The sequence below is a fragment of the Schistocerca nitens genome, chromosome 10 (assembly GCF_023898315.1).
Source record: "Schistocerca nitens isolate TAMUIC-IGC-003100 chromosome 10, iqSchNite1.1, whole genome shotgun sequence".
In the NCBI taxonomy this organism is placed as follows: domain Eukaryota; kingdom Metazoa; phylum Arthropoda; class Insecta; order Orthoptera; family Acrididae; genus Schistocerca; species Schistocerca nitens.
Window position 1 is genome coordinate 103291758 of NC_064623.1, and position 18825 is coordinate 103310582.

At 44.0% G+C, this 18825-nt stretch overlaps 1 protein-coding gene across 2 annotated transcripts in view; it reads right to left on the reverse strand.

Annotated features, from left to right (window-relative positions):
• Positions 1 to 18825, reverse strand: part of LOC126210221 (connectin-like) — an 802365-nt gene that overhangs the window by 133017 nt on the left and 650523 nt on the right. For both annotated transcript variants that reach the window (XM_049939403.1, XM_049939402.1), the window contains one exon: positions 4703 to 4814. The gene's annotated coding sequence lies outside the window, so the exon portion shown is untranslated. The remainder of the gene's footprint in view (positions 1 to 4702; positions 4815 to 18825) is intronic.

Consider the following 18825-nt stretch of genomic DNA (forward strand, 5'->3'; position numbering starts at 1 on the left):
CCTCTGGTAACGTCCGATGGTAGTGACAGAAGTGTTTACCAAACGACGGCCAGCGTAATAGGAAATCATGTTGTACGAGAGACAGTAATGTGCTTTTTTTCATTTGCAGTAACGTCCGTAGAAACTGTTGATATCCCCGCGACGATGTGCCTTACCACACCGTTAGAGAAGCGAAATCAAAATGGCACAGCCAGTGCCTCAATGAGTCAGCACGTGGCACATAGAGAACTCTTGTGTTCGGTTTGTTTTAGGCCTAAAAGTTTGCGATGTAAAAGAAAACACCACTTTACTTTGGTCCCAAAATGTATAAGTACATTTCCTAGGATTGGTATGGTCAAACAGACATTTAAAACATTAATTTTTTCGCACTGCGGGAAAATATAAAAGCTATGTTACTGCAGTCATATTTTTAATACATATTCGATTCATTAAACTATTTAAAATAATAAGGTTAGCTCATAGAATGAAATAAGGTATTCAACGTTATTAAATCAAATTAAACAAAAGATTTGTACTTAAAACCAAATTGTACGTATGAAAATAAAACCACAATCGCTATCGTACGGATTTAAAAAAATTATCGTTTTGTAATTAATGGATACCAAATCTTTATATTACGAGCATAGAGCTTTAGCCACTATGCTACGTAGCTACTGGATTCACACAGCTTTATTTTTAATGGTTTTGTTCCTCTCGACAGCCAAACTCACACCACTCTATGAGTGGTTTGAAAAAGTCAAGCCCCCCCCTGATGTCCCAAAGGAAAATAAATCTTTACTGCCTTTGGAAGTAAATGAATTATAACGACAACATTTTACTATCAGATTAAACACCAATAATTGATACCTACACTGTCATATATGTTGCACATAGAACCTACTTAAAGGAGCCGGCCGCGGTGGTCTATCGATTCTAGTCGCTCAGTCCGGAACCGCGCGACTGCTACGGTCGCAGGTTCGAATCCTGCCTCGGGCATGGATGTGTGTGATGTCCTTAGGTTAGTTAGGTTTAAGTAGTTCTAAGTTCTAGGGGACTGATGACCACAGATGTTAAAGTCCCATAGTGCTCAGAGCCATTTGAACCATTTGAACTTAAAGGAAACCTAGTAGCGTATATAACGAAACAAATAAGCTTACCTTAATTCTCCAGCGTTTCTTGTTTGTCTGTAGTACAATTTCGCAATGGTAAGATTAAATTATATTTCATTCTCTTAATATTTCCTACTGTTGCTAAACAGCAGTGTTGTATCCCATTAGTCCACAACAACTGGCAAACTCAAGAGCCGTGAAACAATAACACGTTATATGGTCGTGCGGTAGCGTTCTCGCTTCCCACGCCCGGGTTCCCGGGTTCGATTCCCGGCGGGGTCAGGGATTTTCTCTACCTCGTGATGGCTGGGTGTTGTGTGATGTCCTTAGGTTAGTTAGGTTTAAGTAGTTCTAAGTTCTAGGGGACTGATGACCATAGATGTTAAGTCCCATAGTGCTCAGAGCCATTTGAGCCAATAACACGTTATACAACAATTTTGTCCACCAACAAGGTAGGAACGGTCACTCTAGAGGCTTGTATCGAAAGTATTGAAAGAAAAGGAAATTCGCTACGGAAGGAATGACGACTGTGATAACACACCTACAAAAATAAATGCAGTATCAATCTATTACTTCCTTATTGCTAATTATCAGAAGCCTGCGCTAATTGATCAGGTTTTACCAGTTCGGACAAGATTAGGGAATTTGCCTGTATTTTTTTTTATATGGTCGACTTACGACACATACTGTAGGGTGTGCCCATCACTCACTTTTAGAAATGAGCTAAAGTTGTTACTACTCATTGTAGATTTGGACACCACCGCCTTTCCTTTAGACATATTTAATATCACAGATTTTTTACGCTCGCGCGGTAGATATCCTATTGCACGGGAACAGAAAAATTTGATAACTCTTGCTACGTGGCTAATCCAGTACTGGGCGCAGCAATTAATAATGTACAGTTTCATACGATAGTTCTTATTCTTTTCCCTGTGAACGTGTAGTCTTGTCTTAGTGTGAAGATAAGTTAGCTCTTCTGTACTATCGCACTTATTGTATCTCTCTTCAGACTAAAAATGAACTGATTTTTACAATGATAAATATGGAGGAGCTTAAATGACAGATCCACCTGTAAATACGAGGGTTGCAACTATAATAGTGGCGACTATTTACTTATAGCTCGTTCAAAATTGATACGTGTTTCAAAGTTTTACTGACCTTCAAAGTAGCCACCAGCACTGTGTATAACCCGTTGCCAGCGATGTCGAAGTCGTAGGATACTCTTAGCAGTGCGTTGTGTTGACGCTTCGAGCTGCGCGGTCTATTGCACGACGAATTTATAGCAGTTCTGAAGCGAATGCCGTGAAGTGTTTCCTTCAGTTGAGAAATCGAGTTGAACTCACGAGGGCTTAATTCAGGGGAGTGCAGTAGCTGGTATAGCACTTAGCAGCCCCATCAGTCAAACAAATCAGTAACAGCTTGCACTGTATGTGCTTGAGCATTGTCCTGCAAAATGATGGTCATCACTTCTTTCTCTATGCTGTTCATTTTTTGGAACACAACCTACGACCATCTTAGGGACAGAAGTGATGACACTTTCTGCAGGACCTGACCATCATTTTCAAAGACGAATGCTCAAGCGCGTACAGTGCTATACCACCTACTGCACTCACCTGACTCAAGCCATCGTGATTTCAACACGATTTATAAACTGAAGGAAACACTTGACGCCATTCACTTCAGAACTGCTACAAATTCGGCGGGCAATAGACCGCGCCGCTCGAAGTGTCAAGACACCTGGAACTACTAAGAGTATCCTACGACTTCAACATCGCTGACAACGGGTTATACACAACGCTGGTGACTACTTTGAAGGTGAGTAAAACTTTGAAATACCTATCTCTTTTGTACGAACTGTAAATAAATAGTTGCCACTATTATAGTTCCAACCCTCGTATATTACTGTAAAAGATTAAGTAGATACCTTCATTTTCTCCCTTGAACTACGTCCTCTTAACCTGAACTAAATGTCGTGTCCTAACAGAGGATAGAGGGAAGACAGGAGGTTTAAGGTCAGCCTGCAAATTTCTGAGCGGTGAAGAGCAAACGCGGAAAGACAAATTCCCAGTGAAGACAGGTGGATGATTTGGAACAGCGCCAAACACTGTCGCAGGGCTTCTTCGAGAGCCGCGGATTCTGGGACTCGACTGGACGCTTGCAGCAGGACGCTTATGGAATTCAGGGGTTTGATTAGCACTGTTTATTAGGAATCAGACTAACTGCTACACTGAAGGCTAATTCTAAACACTAGAAAAGTCAAAGGAGGCAACTGGTTGCACAACAGAAGTCAGTGTCTGAATCCAAGGGGGTGGGTGCCAACAGAAGTAGCTAACACTAGGAGCACGATACGTAAGCACTTGCGAGCAGCACTCCAAGTGAGAAAAGCGGACGCGTCGGAGCTTACGGAGGCTGCCTACGAGAGACAAGGAGTCGGAGCCGCGGCGATATGACTGAGAACTCCCCACCAAATACAAAAAACATGGGGTGTTAAAGACTCGTGGCGGCGCACTATTTCTCCCATCCTACGGTCGACCCACTAACCAGTCGGCACTCAATCAGCTTCGGCTAATCTGACGAGTCTCTCTGCAACTCCAGGGCGCCCTTGGCCAAACACATTTAGATTCCGCCCCTACTCGGTAGGTAGGGATGCTTCTAGACTTCACATTAGCAGACTCCAAGTTTGGTATCAACAGCGTTCAGCTGAAAGCTTAACGTCACTGCCACTCCTATTATGGCCAGCAACCCCAGTGTTCAAATGGTTCAAATGGCTCTGAGCACTATGGGACTTAACATCTGAGGTCATCAGTCCCCTAGAACTTAGAACTACTTAAACCTAACTAACCTAAGGACATCACACACATCCATTCCCGAGGCAGGATTCGAACCTGCGAACGTAGCGGTCACGCGGTTCTAGATTGAAGCGCCTAGAACCGCTCGGCCACACCGCTCGGTCACACCGACAGCGTTTTACGTCAGTTGGTTCCGTCCTCCGCCCTTCTTTGTGTGGGGCTACTGTAGTAGCACTCCAACCCACTGACGTTGCAATTCTGAGGAGCAAGTATCAAGCTTGCTGCCGGCCAGTGTGGCCGAGCGTTTCTAGGCGCTTGAGTCTGGAACCGCGCGACGGTTCGGTCGCAGGTTCGAATCCTGCCTCGGGAATGGATGTGTGTGGTGTCCTTGGGTTGGTTAGGTTTAAGTAGTTCTAAGTTCTAGGGGACTGATGACCTCCGATGTTAAGTCCCATAGTGCTCAGAGCCATTTGAACCATCTGAACCATCAAGCTTGCTGCCACTGCTAAGAAGTGCCTTTTCGTGGCCATCTTATACTTTGAGGGCTTATAATAGCATCTAGGCGGTGGATGGAGTTACCAGGTGATTCTCTGAAGTGAGACTTCTCCACTGCGACAGCTGCCCAGAGCGTCTGCAATTTGGACGGCTCTACTGCTGCTCTTTATCTCCGGTAAGCTAACGCTGCCACTTTTGCCTCCTCTTTGCAATGTGCCTCTGATTTCCTACCTTGGAGTGCTCTTGATGTCTCCCAATAGTCATAAGCGTAACAACGTACAAGTCATTAAGCCATGAATATATGACATCACTCACCGAAATGAGACTCACCTAAGCGACAGTAGCAGCTCAGTCGCTGCAGATAGTCTACGGCGCCGGCAAAGTCAGTGCGTCATCACAGCAGGCAACCACCAGGAGGAGAACTCGCCCTGTGTCTCGGTCCCTGAAACAATCCAGAAAAAATATTAATAAAACTAACACCGAAAGTTTTTGAAACTGTAAATAGAGTGGGACAGGGAGATGAAATGTCTCCATCATTAGGTTACTCAAATGCGTGTTGACGAAAACACCACAAGAATGTGGAGAGAGAACAGAAGGAAAGGGAATAAACAAAATGAGATTTGGAAAGAAGAAAGGGAGAGAGCCTTTAAACGGGAATTCAAAAACCAATTATCACAGATATAGCTTTAAAAAGTGTTTTAATGTAACGAAATTGTTTCATAAAAGTTTTCATCCCCTGTTTGACTCCATTAGAAGTTGAATTTCCAAAAAAAAAAAAAACTAACACATATTTCGTTGTTTGCAACCGAAAATCGGAATACAAATTATCATATACTTAGCTTTAAAATGCTTGCATCAAGTGATATTTTCATAAAATTCGTCATCCTATATTTTACCCCTTCGTACAAGTTAGTAAATCTAGTTAAATTCTAAAAAAACAATGGAACACTTAATTCTTATTTCTAAATGAAAGTCAAATGCCAATTTTCGTAGATGGAGCGTTAAAAATGGTGTAACAGTTCTTTAATAACGATCTATTTTTTAAAAGCTTTCCCTCACTCTTTTACCCAATTAGGGTTGAATTTCCAAAAATTCTGTAACACAATCTTACTTTTGTTTCTGAACGAGGAACCAAATACCAATTTTCGTGCTTCTAGCTTCAAAATTGCCTTAATAGCGTCATACTTTCATAAAACATTTCATGCCTTATTTCGCCCTCTTAGTGGTGGAATTAGGAAAAATCCCTTCTTCAGCAATACCTGAAGTATAAATCAGCACCCTCTCCAAAATTCTATTCTTAGCGGTTTATGCTGCGCTACGATGTGTCAGTGAATTACTCAGCTTCAGAACCAAAGAACACTACAAATTGAAACAATCAGTGCCGTCACAATGATATCATTATTTTCATTATACGCTGGAACTTATCCGGAGACAAATGCATACGTTATACAGATTAAATTATACTGTTTCTGCTGTTTTTCACTCTGGGGCGAAGTGTGAGCTGTTATAAAAACATCCTGGCAGATTAAATCTGTGTGCCACGACAGGACTCGAAAACGAGACCCTTGCCTTCTGCGGGCAAGTGCTCTACCATCAAAGCTACCCAAAAATTACTCACAACTCGTACTCACAGCTTTACATCCGCCACAACACCTCGAAAACATGAGAACCAAAGCTGTGAGGACGGGTCGTTAGTCGTGCTTTAGTAGCTCTGCTGGTAGAGCACTTGCCCATGAAAGGCAAAGGTTCTGGATTCGAGTCTTGGTCTGGCACATAGTTCAGTCTGCCAGAAAATAAAGAAAAACTCCTTCCGGCAACAACTTTACCGAAGCGCAAGGAAATAACATAACAACCTGTTCCTAATGGTAAATGAATTTACAAAACTGTAACAAAATCATGTATCTTCCTTTTACCCCCAGATTATTTTACAAAAATACACTAAAATAATATAATGACAAGCAGAATGGCGTAGAGTAATTACTTAGAATTCACTACTAGGTACGTCTTCACTGTATACCAGACAGACATTGGCAAATACAAGACAATCTACATAGAAATGCAACCAACTGTATCATCTACAAGGAAAATGCAAAACACGTATGAAATACAGTAACTATTATCAATACGTGATTACTTGACACCTGCCTTACCGTGATTTCAAACACACAGTAGTAATCGCTCACTCATATGATACCACGGTCATGCTACCCAGATAAATTTTAAAAAAGTTGTAGAGCCATCAAATTCCTCAGACCTCACCAGGTTCGTTTTTTTCTCTCTTTCTTTTCAATCATGCCTCTTGACTGGTTTAATGCGGCCCGCCACGAATTCATGTCCTGTGCCAACCTTTTCGTCTCAAAGTAGCACTTAAAACCTACTTCCCCAATTATTTGCTGGATGTACTCAAATCTCTGTCTTCCTCTACAATTTTTGCCGTCTACAGCTCTCTCTAGTACCATGGAAGTCATTCCCTCATGACTTGACAGATGTCCTGTCATCCTGCCCCTTCTCCTTGTCGGTGTTTTCCACATATTCCTTTCCTCTCAGATTCTGCGGAGAAGATTTAATCCGGCGCCCTTCAGCCGCTCCGCATGGCGATCTCATATATCTATACGATTTATCTTATTCCTAAATTTAACTCTGTCATGTCTTTTCAAAATTGAACTTATTCTAAAGCATGTGTTTGGAGGCCTTCAGCCGCGAAGCAAATTTAATTCTTTCAAAAGGGTATTTGTGAACTAAATGATATTAAATTGCAATTGTGAAATGAATGCGACTGCAACTCTCTTGGCCCTTTCCACAAACCTAATCACCTGATCAGCCCTGCGTGATTTAGCGGGCGTTTCAGACTGCTTGCATAAGTGGCTGAGATGGACCAACATGTTACTGACTTGCTCTATTTGTGAAGCTCTTTCACTTGAATAAATCATCAAAATTCTCTGAAATAGTAATCATTTATTTATCTGTGCATGTACATCACGTCTGCCGATTTGTGTCCCATCTGGATAATTCCTTCGTGGTGTGTCGTTTCTTTTTCTTAGAGTGTAAGAATAATAATAAAAGAAATACGTTTCCTGAAAGGGTCTGCGATCCCTGTGGACATTGTGAATAAGACCGTCTACATCACTCAGTACACGCTGGTGTCCAAAATTAATTTAATTCAGGATATAATAATACGAACTGTCAGCAGATGTCAGTACGATCGTATTCTGCATGGAGGATGGCATTCCGGTCAATAGACAACAACGCGGAGGATGACGTCAAAAAAAAAATGGTTCAAATGGCTCTGAGCACTATGGGACTTAATTCTGTGGTCATCAGTCCCATAGAACTTAGAACTACTTAAACCTAACTAAACTAAGGACATCACACACATCCATGCCCGAGGCAGGATTCGAACCTGCGACCGTAGCAGTCGCGCGGTTCCGGACTGAGCGCCTTAACCGCGAGACCACCGCGGCCGGCGATGACGTCAGGGCACTATCAAAGAGGGTAATGTTTGCCGGGTAGTCCCACATCCACAATTGCTGTGTACACAGCCACAGACTGTGCAGTATGGCACAGAGAAGACGCCCACCAGATACACTGCGGAGGAGGGCCACACGAAGAATGATAGCAGGACAGTCGCGAACTGATATGGCCCGATGGCTTAATGGGAATCTTTCTGGTGTTTCTCGGATGAGGCGATGGTTTATGGAGACCGAAGCTGTATCCCGAAAATAACCACAGAGCCAACCACGAGTGGCACCAGAAAGAGAAGATCGTCATTTGGGTGTAAAGGCACGACGGTATCGCTTTATTACCGCACGGAAACTTGTATCTGACATTGGACGTGTTGTATCTAGGCAAACGGTGTAAAGGAAGCTTCGATAGAGTGGCCTTTTTTGTCGGAGACCTATTGAATGTGTACCTTTGACGCGTCATCACAGAAAGAAACATCTAGAATGGAGCCGTCAACTTGGCACCTGGATGGTGGAACAGTGGACCAATGTTCCTTTTACAGATAGGTCCCGATTTGGTCTGGAGAGTGATTCTCGACGGTTTCCTATCTGTAGGGACCCGAACATTGTAGAAAGAGATCGATGCCGAGGAAGATCCCTAATGGTGTGGGCAGGGGTATGTTGACCATTTGAACACCTCTCCATGAAATTGTATGGGAGAATAGGCAAGGTTTAACTGCTGCAGGTATTGTGACGCCATCTTTGGACCCCATGTACGGTAGTTGCGAAGTGTTATTGGCCCAGATTTCGTACTGACGGACACTAATGCTCGACGTAGTAGAGCACGGATGGTTGATCTTTTCTTGGAAAAGGAAGACATTGCATGCATGGCATGGTCTGCTCCCTCTCCCTATTTGAATCCCATAGAGCATGTCTGGATGCACTATGGACACGGGTTGCATAACTTCAGCATTCAGCAACCACTCTCCAAGACTTGCCAGCATCTCTGTACGAAGAATGGGCGTTATTGCCTCAATATGACATTGATGGCATCATTCACTGAATGTGTCGTCGTTGTCAGGCCTGGCCAGCCTCTGTGGCCGAGTGGATCTAGCCGCTTCAGTCCGGCACCGCGCTGCTGCTACAGTCGCAGGTTCGAATCCAGCCTCGTACATGGATGTGTGTGGTGTCCTTAGGTTAGTTAGGTTTAAGTAGTTCTATGTCTAGGGGACTGATGACCTCAAATATTAATTCCCATAGTGCTTAGAGCAATTTGAACCATCTGTCAGGCCTGTATTGGTGCCAGAGTGGTCGCACCAGATCCTGAGCACATTATCCAGTTGTCGGAATGTGTGTGCAAATTCGATAATTTTGAAAAAACGAAGAACTTTTTCGTCTGCACTTATGCATGCTGCAGTTGTTTATTTTCTGTATTCTTTACACGGTTTCTACTTTACTATCACCTGTTTATACTATTTTGTTGCGAAATAAACGCAGTCTCGCACAATTTCTGTATGTTTTAATTTAAACACCAGTGTATTTATTTACTGTGACGTTTCGGCTACTGTCATCGTCAGATCAAACATAGAACTTGTAAATCCATGTTCAGTGTCACCTTCAAGAGGATATGTTTGTAAGTGCGACATCAAGTGCTAATTTCTGCTGACGCCCCGCTTACGCATAGGTTTTCCTAAATCGGACAATGAACATCGCTTACAAATTGTGACTTTAGACCTGATGATGCCAGTGCCCGAAACGTCGTCATAAATAAAGTCGTATATTAAGCTATCTAGAAGGCTGTATTCAGAAATCGAGCTCTGAGGCGGCTTCGGTGTTCCTCCGGGCTATTTTGCAATAGTGTGGTAGAGTTATCGGCCTTTGGGCGGCCGGAAACTATAATAAAACTGCAGAGCCATTGTACGGTGTTTATGCCGTAGCCCCACGGCAGACCGCTGGCTAGCTGGCTCCATTCCGCCGGAAATTAAACGACGCCCCCAAACAAACAACAGCCATAAAATATACGCGGTCACGTTATTTGTAGCGGTCCGCCGTCGATATCGGGGCTGCTGTTTCCTCCCCCCCCCCTCTCCCATCTCCCGCCAACCCACTCTCTGTTTCTCCTCTCCACGGGAGCGCTGCCAAGTAGAACGCAGCTGGTGCAGTCGGGATGCGCGTCCTTCCTGCCAGGCCTTCCCAGAGGAAGTGTTTGCTGTTGGTCGGAGCGAAGACAGCGCCCACCTGGTGGCCTGTGTTCCCGGCGCAGCGCCGTAGGCAGTCAACAGAGGAGAGACCACGCGGCTGTGGCAACAGATCCGTATCGTGAAGGGAACGCAAGGCATCCAGTAGTAAAGTTCGCTGACGACATAGTTCTTGTAGCCGGAGTTACGAAAGAATTAGATCTACGAAATAAACGTTTACTGCTTCAGTCACTTCTTACTTCGTTGTTCTGTGCAAAACTGTACCAGGCGGCATCCTCTTTCATTCCTTACCCCCATTCCATATTCACCTACTACGTTTCCTTCTCTTCCTTCTCCTACTATCGAATTCCAGTCACCCATGACTATTAAATTTTCGCCTCCCTTCACTATCTGAATAATTTCTTTTATCTCATCATACACTTCATCACTCTCTTCGTCATCTGCGGAACTAGTTGGCATATAAATTTGTACTACTGTGGTAGCCATGGGCTTTGTGTCTATCTTGGCCACAATAATGCATTCACTATGCTGTTTGTAGTAGCACACCCGCATTCCTATTTTTTATTCATTATTAATGCTACTCCTGCATTACCCCTATTTGATTTTGTGTTTATAACCCTGTATTCACCAGACCAGAAGTTTCGTTCCTCTTGCCACGGAACTTCTCTAATTCCCACCATATCTAAATTTAACCTATCCATTTCCCTTTTTAAATTTTCTAACCTACTTGCCCGATCAAGTGATCTCATATTCCACGCTCCAATCTCTAGAACACCAGTTTTCTTTCTCCTGATAACTACGTCCTCCTGAGTAGTCCCCGCCCGGATATACGAATAGGGGACTGTTTTACCTCCGGAATACCTTACCGAAGAGGACGCCATCATCATTTAACCATACAGGAAAGCTGCATGCCGTCAGGAAAAATTACGGCTGTAGTTTCCCCTTGCTTTCAGCCGTTCGCATTACCAGCACAGCAAGGTCGGTTTGTTAGTGTTACAAGGCCAGATCAATCATCCAGACTGTGGCCCCTTCTTACTAATTGCTGGTAAATATTTCGGCGTGTGAGGCCGAGGTTCACTATACTCTCCAGTTCCTAACGTTTCCTCCGGAACTGCTCTGGACAGTTTCGGAAGCGTTGCTCCTCCGATGAGTGTTCCCAACTGAAGGGTCGGACGGTGGACTGTACGGCTGCTCTCGGCGGAGATTCGAGTCTTCCCTCGGGCATGGGTGTGTGTGTTTCTCATTAGGATAGTTTCGATTAAGTAGTGTGTAAGATTAGGCACTGATGACCTTAGCAGTTAAGTCCCATGAGATTTCACACACATTTGAAGGGTCCGACGCCTGAGAGAGCCGTATATACTGTAGAAAAATTGGGCGTGGCCAGAGATACACGTGATAAGCAGAGATGATCCTTGTCAAAGATAAAACTCAACTATCGATTGTCGTCTTGTCAAAGATTGTGCAGAACTACTGTTTATATGTCGCTATCTTTCATGGTCTGTTCTTTCCTATTAAAATCACTGCTGTGTTTATATATTTCAAGGAATTTTCCAAACAGCATTGATAATAATAGTCCGTCGTCGTAGATAAAACTTTGGTCTCAGAAAACTTCGCTTCGTGACTTTGTGGCTGAAGAGCATGCTCTGCCACACCCGATTTGTCTATTATTTCTAGTCGGCAAGGACTTCTGTGTTCCTTTAGCAACTCACGCTTCTCTTGGTTGTTCGAATATAAACTTTACCACACGTACAAGGTAATTTATATACGGCACATGCTGACAGGGAAGGACATATATCCTTCACAGATCAGAGTACTTGTTTGTTTCTCAAAAAACCGGGATGACTTGTTTCTGAAGCAAATCACTCATCGACCACATGTTGGAAAGAGGAGAACCGACTGGAGAAGCTAGCATAAGGAACATCTGATCAGCCTTCAGGCACTCGTGTTGTGCGGTGTTAAAAGCAAAATTGAGCCACCGTACCGACATGTCTCACTTGCTCTGAGCTTTTTTGTGAAAAAATGACAAGCGCAACCTTCAAGCTGCGGATCACCCGCTTAGAAAACGAAACCTCCGGGTAATAAGGAGTTTTGGTAACGTGCTTAACTCCACTGTCAAAGCAGAAAATTTCGAATAGTCGGGAAGCAAACGCAGGTGTATTATCACTAACAAGCGTTTTGGGTAGCCCGAAAACAGATAAAAATTTCCGACAAACACTGGATAATTACCGGGACAGTCACTCCTATACTCGGAATGAGGCAACAAAAACGAAAAAAGGCACCCACGAGGACTAATATGTACTCACTGTCCACACACGTACGAGCGAGCGACCCTATATAACCAATAAAAATCTTATGCATCGAGAGTTCCTCGCGGGCCGTCTCTAAAAGCCCCTTTGGGGAATTCAGGTTGGGTTTAGCATCCTTACAGATCCCTCAACCGACCTACGGACTTTCTTATGCAGGGAGGGACATGTGACATGTTGTCTGATCTTGTCGTCACAACACGACTAAAATCAGGCAATTTCTCTGATCAGAAAGCTCCTTCCAGGACGTGACATTCACGGTGAAGAAACAACAGCAGATTCAAATAGCCAAGATCACCCAAATTTTCCGTCTTTAGGTAACACCCCGTGCACATAACTGAACTTAAGAGCCAAAGAAACTAGTACACCGCCCTAATATTGTGTAGGACTCGACTAGTGTCTGAAGTAGTGCTGGAAGGAAATGACACCATGAATCCTGCACGGCTGTCCATAAATGGGTAAGGGTATGATGGGGTCAGATCTCTTCTTAACATCACGTTGCAAGGCATCCCAGATATGCTCAATAATTTTCGTGTCTTGGGAGACTGAACGCCAGCTCTTCTGATTGTTCCTGGAGACACTCTGTAGCAATTCTGGACGTGTTAGGTGTCACATTGGCCTGCTGGAATTGCCCAAGTCGGTCGGAATACACAATGGACATGAATAGAACACACAGGATACTTAAGTACGTGTCACTTATCAGAGTCGTATCTAGACGTATCAGGGGTTCCATATCTCTCCAACTGCACACGCACCACACCATCACAGAGCCTCCACCAGCTTGAACAGTCTCCTGCTGACATGCAGGATCCTACATCTACATCTACATCTACATCCATACTCCGTAAGCCACCTGACGGTGTGTGGCGAAGGGTACCTTGACTACCTCTATCGGTTCTCCCTTCTATTCCAGTCTCGTATTGTTCGTGGAAAGAAGGATTGTCGGTATGCCTCTGTCTGGGTTCTAATCTCTCTGATTTTATCCTCATGGTCTCTTCACAAGATATACGTAGGAGGGACCAATATACTGTTTGACTCCTCGGTGAAGGTATGTTCTCGAAGCTTCAACAAAAGCCCGTACCGAGCTACTCAGCGTCTCTTTTGCAGAGTCTTCCACTGGAGTTTTTCTGTCATCTCCGTAACGCTTTCGCGATAACTAAATGATCCTGTAACGAAGCGCGCTGCTCTCCGTTGGATCTTCTCTATCTCTTCTATCAACCCTATCTGGTACGGATCCCACACTGCTGATCAGTATTCAAGCAGTGGGCGAGCACGCGTACTGTAACCTACTTCCTTTGTTTTCGGACTGCATTTCCTTAGGATTCTTCCAATGAATCTCAGTCAGGCATCTGCTTTACCGACGATCAAATTTATATGATAATTCCATTTTAAATCACTCTTAATGCGTACTCCCAGATAATTTATGGAATTAACTGCCTCCAGATGCTGACCTGATATATTGTAGCTAAATGATAAGGTATCTTTCTTTCTATGTATTCACAGCACATTACACTTGTCTACATTGAGATTAAATTGCTATTCCCTGCACCATGCGTCAATTCGCTGCAGATCCTCCTGCATTTCAGTACAATTTTCCATTGTTACAACCTCTCGATATACCACAGCATCGTCCGCAAAAAGCCTCAGTGAACTTCCGTGTCATCCACAAGGTCATTTATGTATATTGTGAATAGCAACGGTCCTACGACATTCCCCTGCGGCACACATGAAATCACTCTTACTTTGGAAGACTTCTCTCCATTGAGAATGACATTCTGCGTTCTGTTATCTAGGAACCCTTCAATCCAATCACACAATTGATCTGATAGTCCATATGCTCTTACTTTGTTCATTAAACGACTGTGGGGAACTGTATCGAACGCCTTGCGGAAGTCAAGAAACACGGCATCTGCCTGGGAACCTTTGTCTATGGCCCTCTGAGTCTCGTGGACGAATAGCGCGAGCTGGGTTTCACACGATCGCCTTTTTCGAAACGCATGCTGATTCCTACAGAGTAGATTTCTAGTCTCCAGAAAAGTCATTATACTCGAACATAATACGTGTTCCAAAATTCTACAACTGATCGACGTTAGAGATATAGGTCTATAGTTCTGCACATCTGTTCGACGTCCCTTCTTGAAAACGGGAATGACCTGTGCCTTTTTCCAATCCTTTGGTTCGTAAAGTTGTCTCCATACCCGTTTACGTCCATCGACTCGATACAATTTTTAAGCGAGATTCGTCCGACCAGACAACATATTTCCAGTCATCAACAGACCATTGTTGGTGTTGACGGGCCCAGGCTAGGCATAAACCTTAGTGTTGTGCCGTCATCAAGAGTACACAGATGGGCCTTCGGTTCCGAAAGCCCAGATCGATGTAGTTTCGTTGAATGGTTCACACGCTGACGCTTCTTGATGGCGCAGCACTGAAATCTGAAACAATTTGCTGAAGAGTTGCACTTCTATCATGTTGAACGACTCTCTTCCGTCGTCGTTGCTCCCGTTCTTGCGGGATCCTTTTGCGGCCGCAGCGATGTCGGAGATTTGATGTTTTATCAGTTCCTGATATTCACGGTATATTCGTGAAATGGTCGTACACGAATTTCCCCACTTCATCGCTACCTCTGAGATGCAGTGTCCCATTGCTCGTGCGCCTACTATAACACCACTTTTCAAACTCGCTTAAATCTCGATAACCTGTCACTGTAGATGCAGTAACGGATCTAACATCTGCGCCAAACAGTTGTTGTCTTATATAGACGTTGCGACCGCAGCGCCACATCCTGCCTGTTAACATACCTCTTTATTTGAATACGCATGCCTATACAAGTTTCTTTGGCGCTTCAGTGTATTAAATAGACAAAACGTTTAAAAGGTCACCAATCACTTCATGGCAAGCAAGTTCGGTCAACGACACATACTGCCTACAGGCCCCGTTTGGCTCGGGCTCCGGTCCTGCTTGAAAACACCGACTAAACGCCCGTCCACTGCCGCCCCTCGCCGCCCAGCCCGACTCACAACCCCCCTGGCGCCGCAAGCTCCGAGCCGAGAGAAGTGGCATACGCCCGGCATTTGGGTCGGGAATTCAAAGAGGGAGCCAGCCATGGCTCAATAGTTCTGCTTTGACACTGATAGTAAGCATGTGACCAAAACTCGTCATTAACCGCAGCCGTCGTTTGCTGATTTGGTGAGCAGCAGCTTAAAGGCTGAACTCATCATCTTTCACAGTAAGGCTCACAGGAAGTGGGACATGTTGGTGCCGTGGCTCAGTTATGCCTTTAACACCACTCAACAAGAGTCCCTGAAGGCTGCTCCGGTGTCCATTATGCTAGCTTGTCCAGTCAGTTCATCTCTTGCCAACTTGTGCTCGATCAGTTATTTGCTTCAAGAAGAAGTGAAGACGGAAGTGATACAGCAGAACTGGAGCTGGGCTACGCGTAATATCAAAATTACTCCCGACAGCCTAGCCATCCGCTACGATCTGGGTGCAGGGTGTAAACCATTCAAGACAAAGGCCGGGAACAGGATGTTTGTTCAAAAACCCTAAAATTGCTCGAAAAGGGGAGTCACGGATCGCCAGTGAGCTAACTCCTTGGTTCCTGCTACCGTTTTCAGAGTGGAGAGTCAAGTGAACCCTGTGGTTCGCGATTTACGCATGGGCAAAATCTTCAGTGTGCACGTTACCCAAGTCGCTTGCAGATGGGTTCTTATTGACGGGGGCGGGGGGGGGGGGGGGGATTTTGGTTTGGTGGGGAGGTTGAGAAATGACAGACTTCCTTTTTTGATTTCCGCCCTGTGCGCCTAGTGTACGTCACTTCTCGCAGCTCGGAGCTTGTGGCACCAGAGGGCGTGGTGGAGTCGCGCTGGGCAGTGAGGAGCGGCAGAAGATCAGACAGGTAGTTGAAGGCGGATCGGAGGGAGAGCAACGCTGGGCCCGTTGACAGTATGTGCCATTCAACCGACCTTGACGTGCCAGGGAGTGACTGGTAGCCTTTTAAACGTTTGGCCTATTTAATAGTTGTGGACACGGGGTGTTATCTAAAGACGGACCATATGTGTGGTGTTGGCTATTTGAATTTGCTGTTGCTCCTTCTCAGTGGAAGTCCCGTTATGCAAGGAGGTTTCTTGATTCCATAAATTGCCTGATTTAAGGGGAACACATCGTGGTTCAGGTCAAAAAATATCGACTTCTGGTTTTCATCATATTTCGATAGATTAAGGTTTTATTTAAGTACTCTGAAAAGGATTTCCCTGAAAAAAAATTTTTTCGAGCATTTAAAAAGCATTTTCCTACCACGTGTGTTTATGTGCCACGCGCATTTTTCTGTCTCCCACTTTTCTGCATATGTTTCAGATCTTTATATCCACTACATTGCACGTTAGGGATTTTCTTTTACTCCAGACTCTGTTGGCTATCCTGGGAATGCAACGGTCGGTATTCTTTTGTTTCTGCAGTTTGTAAACAACATGCTTTCAAACACGCTGTTTGTTTTGTTCAAGTGTGATTGTCGAGTAGTTCTTATACTTACGTTTGCAGTGCTTGTTTACGTGTGTTTCGTTGTGTTTATTGAAGATGACGAAACGTAAAGGCATTTTCAAGAAACGACAATTTAGAGGAAACGAGTTTCGAAAGATTTCTGTACAAGAGGTTATGTCGCCTGACAAGGATGTTTCTAATTGTAACTATCCAACAAGTACATCATCAAAGAAGCTCTCACCATTTCAGGAGACTTGTAACGAACTTACTGTAAGTGACCAGGGGTGCAGTAACATTATTATAAATTTGAGAATATTATAGAATGTAATTTCTAAATTTGTACAATGTAGACAGTTAGGTGAGTCAGAGAGAGTGAAAATTAGCAAGACTGCCAGTGGGAGAAGAGGCTTAGCAATTGCTTTGGATTTAATGTGCACTAAATGCTGAGCTGTGATTTCTTTTATGAGTTCCTCAAAACCAGATGCAAGTGGCCCTTATGAGATCAATACTAGATTAGTTTATGCCTTACGATCCATTGGCAAGGGCTTGGCTGCAGGGAGGACATTTTGTTCAGCGATGAACTTACATCAACCACAAAATAAATCCCGCGTCCGGCCATCCTGATTTAGGTTTTCCGTGATTTCCCTAAATCGCTCCAGGCAAATGCCGGGATGGTTCCTTTCAAAGGGCACGGCCGACTTCCTTCCCCGTCCTTCCCTACTCTGATGAGACCGATGACCTCGCTGTCTGGTCTCCTTCCACAACACAACCAACCAACCAACAAAATAAATTTGAAAAACTGACTGCAATATTAGAAAAAGCTGTATGTGAGATCAGTGAGGAAATCATGAAACTGGCTGCTAGGGAAGCAGTGGAAGAAAATGATGGTTGTTCGGATACTGCAGCTGCACTTGATGGAAGTTGGCAGAAAAGAGGACATATTTCTCTGAATGGAGTAGTGACTGCCACGTGTATAGACACCGGTAAAGTGTTAGATGTGTAAATAATGTCTAAATATTGCAAAGAGAGCTGCATGAAACCAGTCTCAGGACTGAAGACAACAACAACAACATTGCAAATATTGTAAGGTCAATGAACATAAAGAACACAACTATGTGGCTAATTTTAGAGGAACATCTGGTGGTATGGAAGTTCATGGAGTACAACAAATATGTCATCACTCCGTAGAAACAAGAGGCGTAGGTTACACCAAATATTTGGGCGATGGTGACAGTAAGGCATACACCAATGTGGTGAACTCTAAGCCATTTGGAGATGCTATTATTAGCAAAATAAAATGTGTAGGCCATGTTCAAAACCGTTTGGGAACAATGCTGAGAAAACTAACTGTTGATATGAGAGGAAAAAAAAATTAGAAGATGGAAAATTGTTGACCGGACAGAGTCGGTTAGCTAAAACTGAAATAGAAAACTTGCAGGTATACTATGGGCAGGCAATTAGGAGAAATAAAGAAAATCTGGAGGCAATGAAAAGAGATGTTAGGGGCATATACTTCCACAAGTCCTCTACTGATGGTAAGCCATGTCATGGATTGTGTTCATCAGGAGAAAATTCGTGGTGCAGATACAGTAGGGCGCAGGAAACTGGAGAATTTTTATTCTCACCAGCATTCTCTTCCTGCTACTTTTATTACAGCAATTAAACCTATTTTCAGAGACTTAGCTCATCCTGACCTTCTAAGGAAATGTCTGCATGGGTAGACACAGAACCTAAATGAATGTTTCCACAGCATAATTTGGAACCGTCTTCCTAAAACTGTATTTGTAGGCATGCATACAATGAAACTAGGAGTTCATGATGCTGTTATTACATTCAACTGTGGTAATACTGGAAAGTGTTGGGTACTGAAAAAGCTGGGAATTAATCCTGGTGAAAATATGATCACTGGGCTGCAACATTGAGATAAAATGAGGATAGCCGATGCAGACAGGTCTGCATCCAATATGGCTAAGAAAGCAAGACAAACATCCAGGAAGGTGAAAAAGAAGCTGGAAGACCTGCTGGAGGCCAGG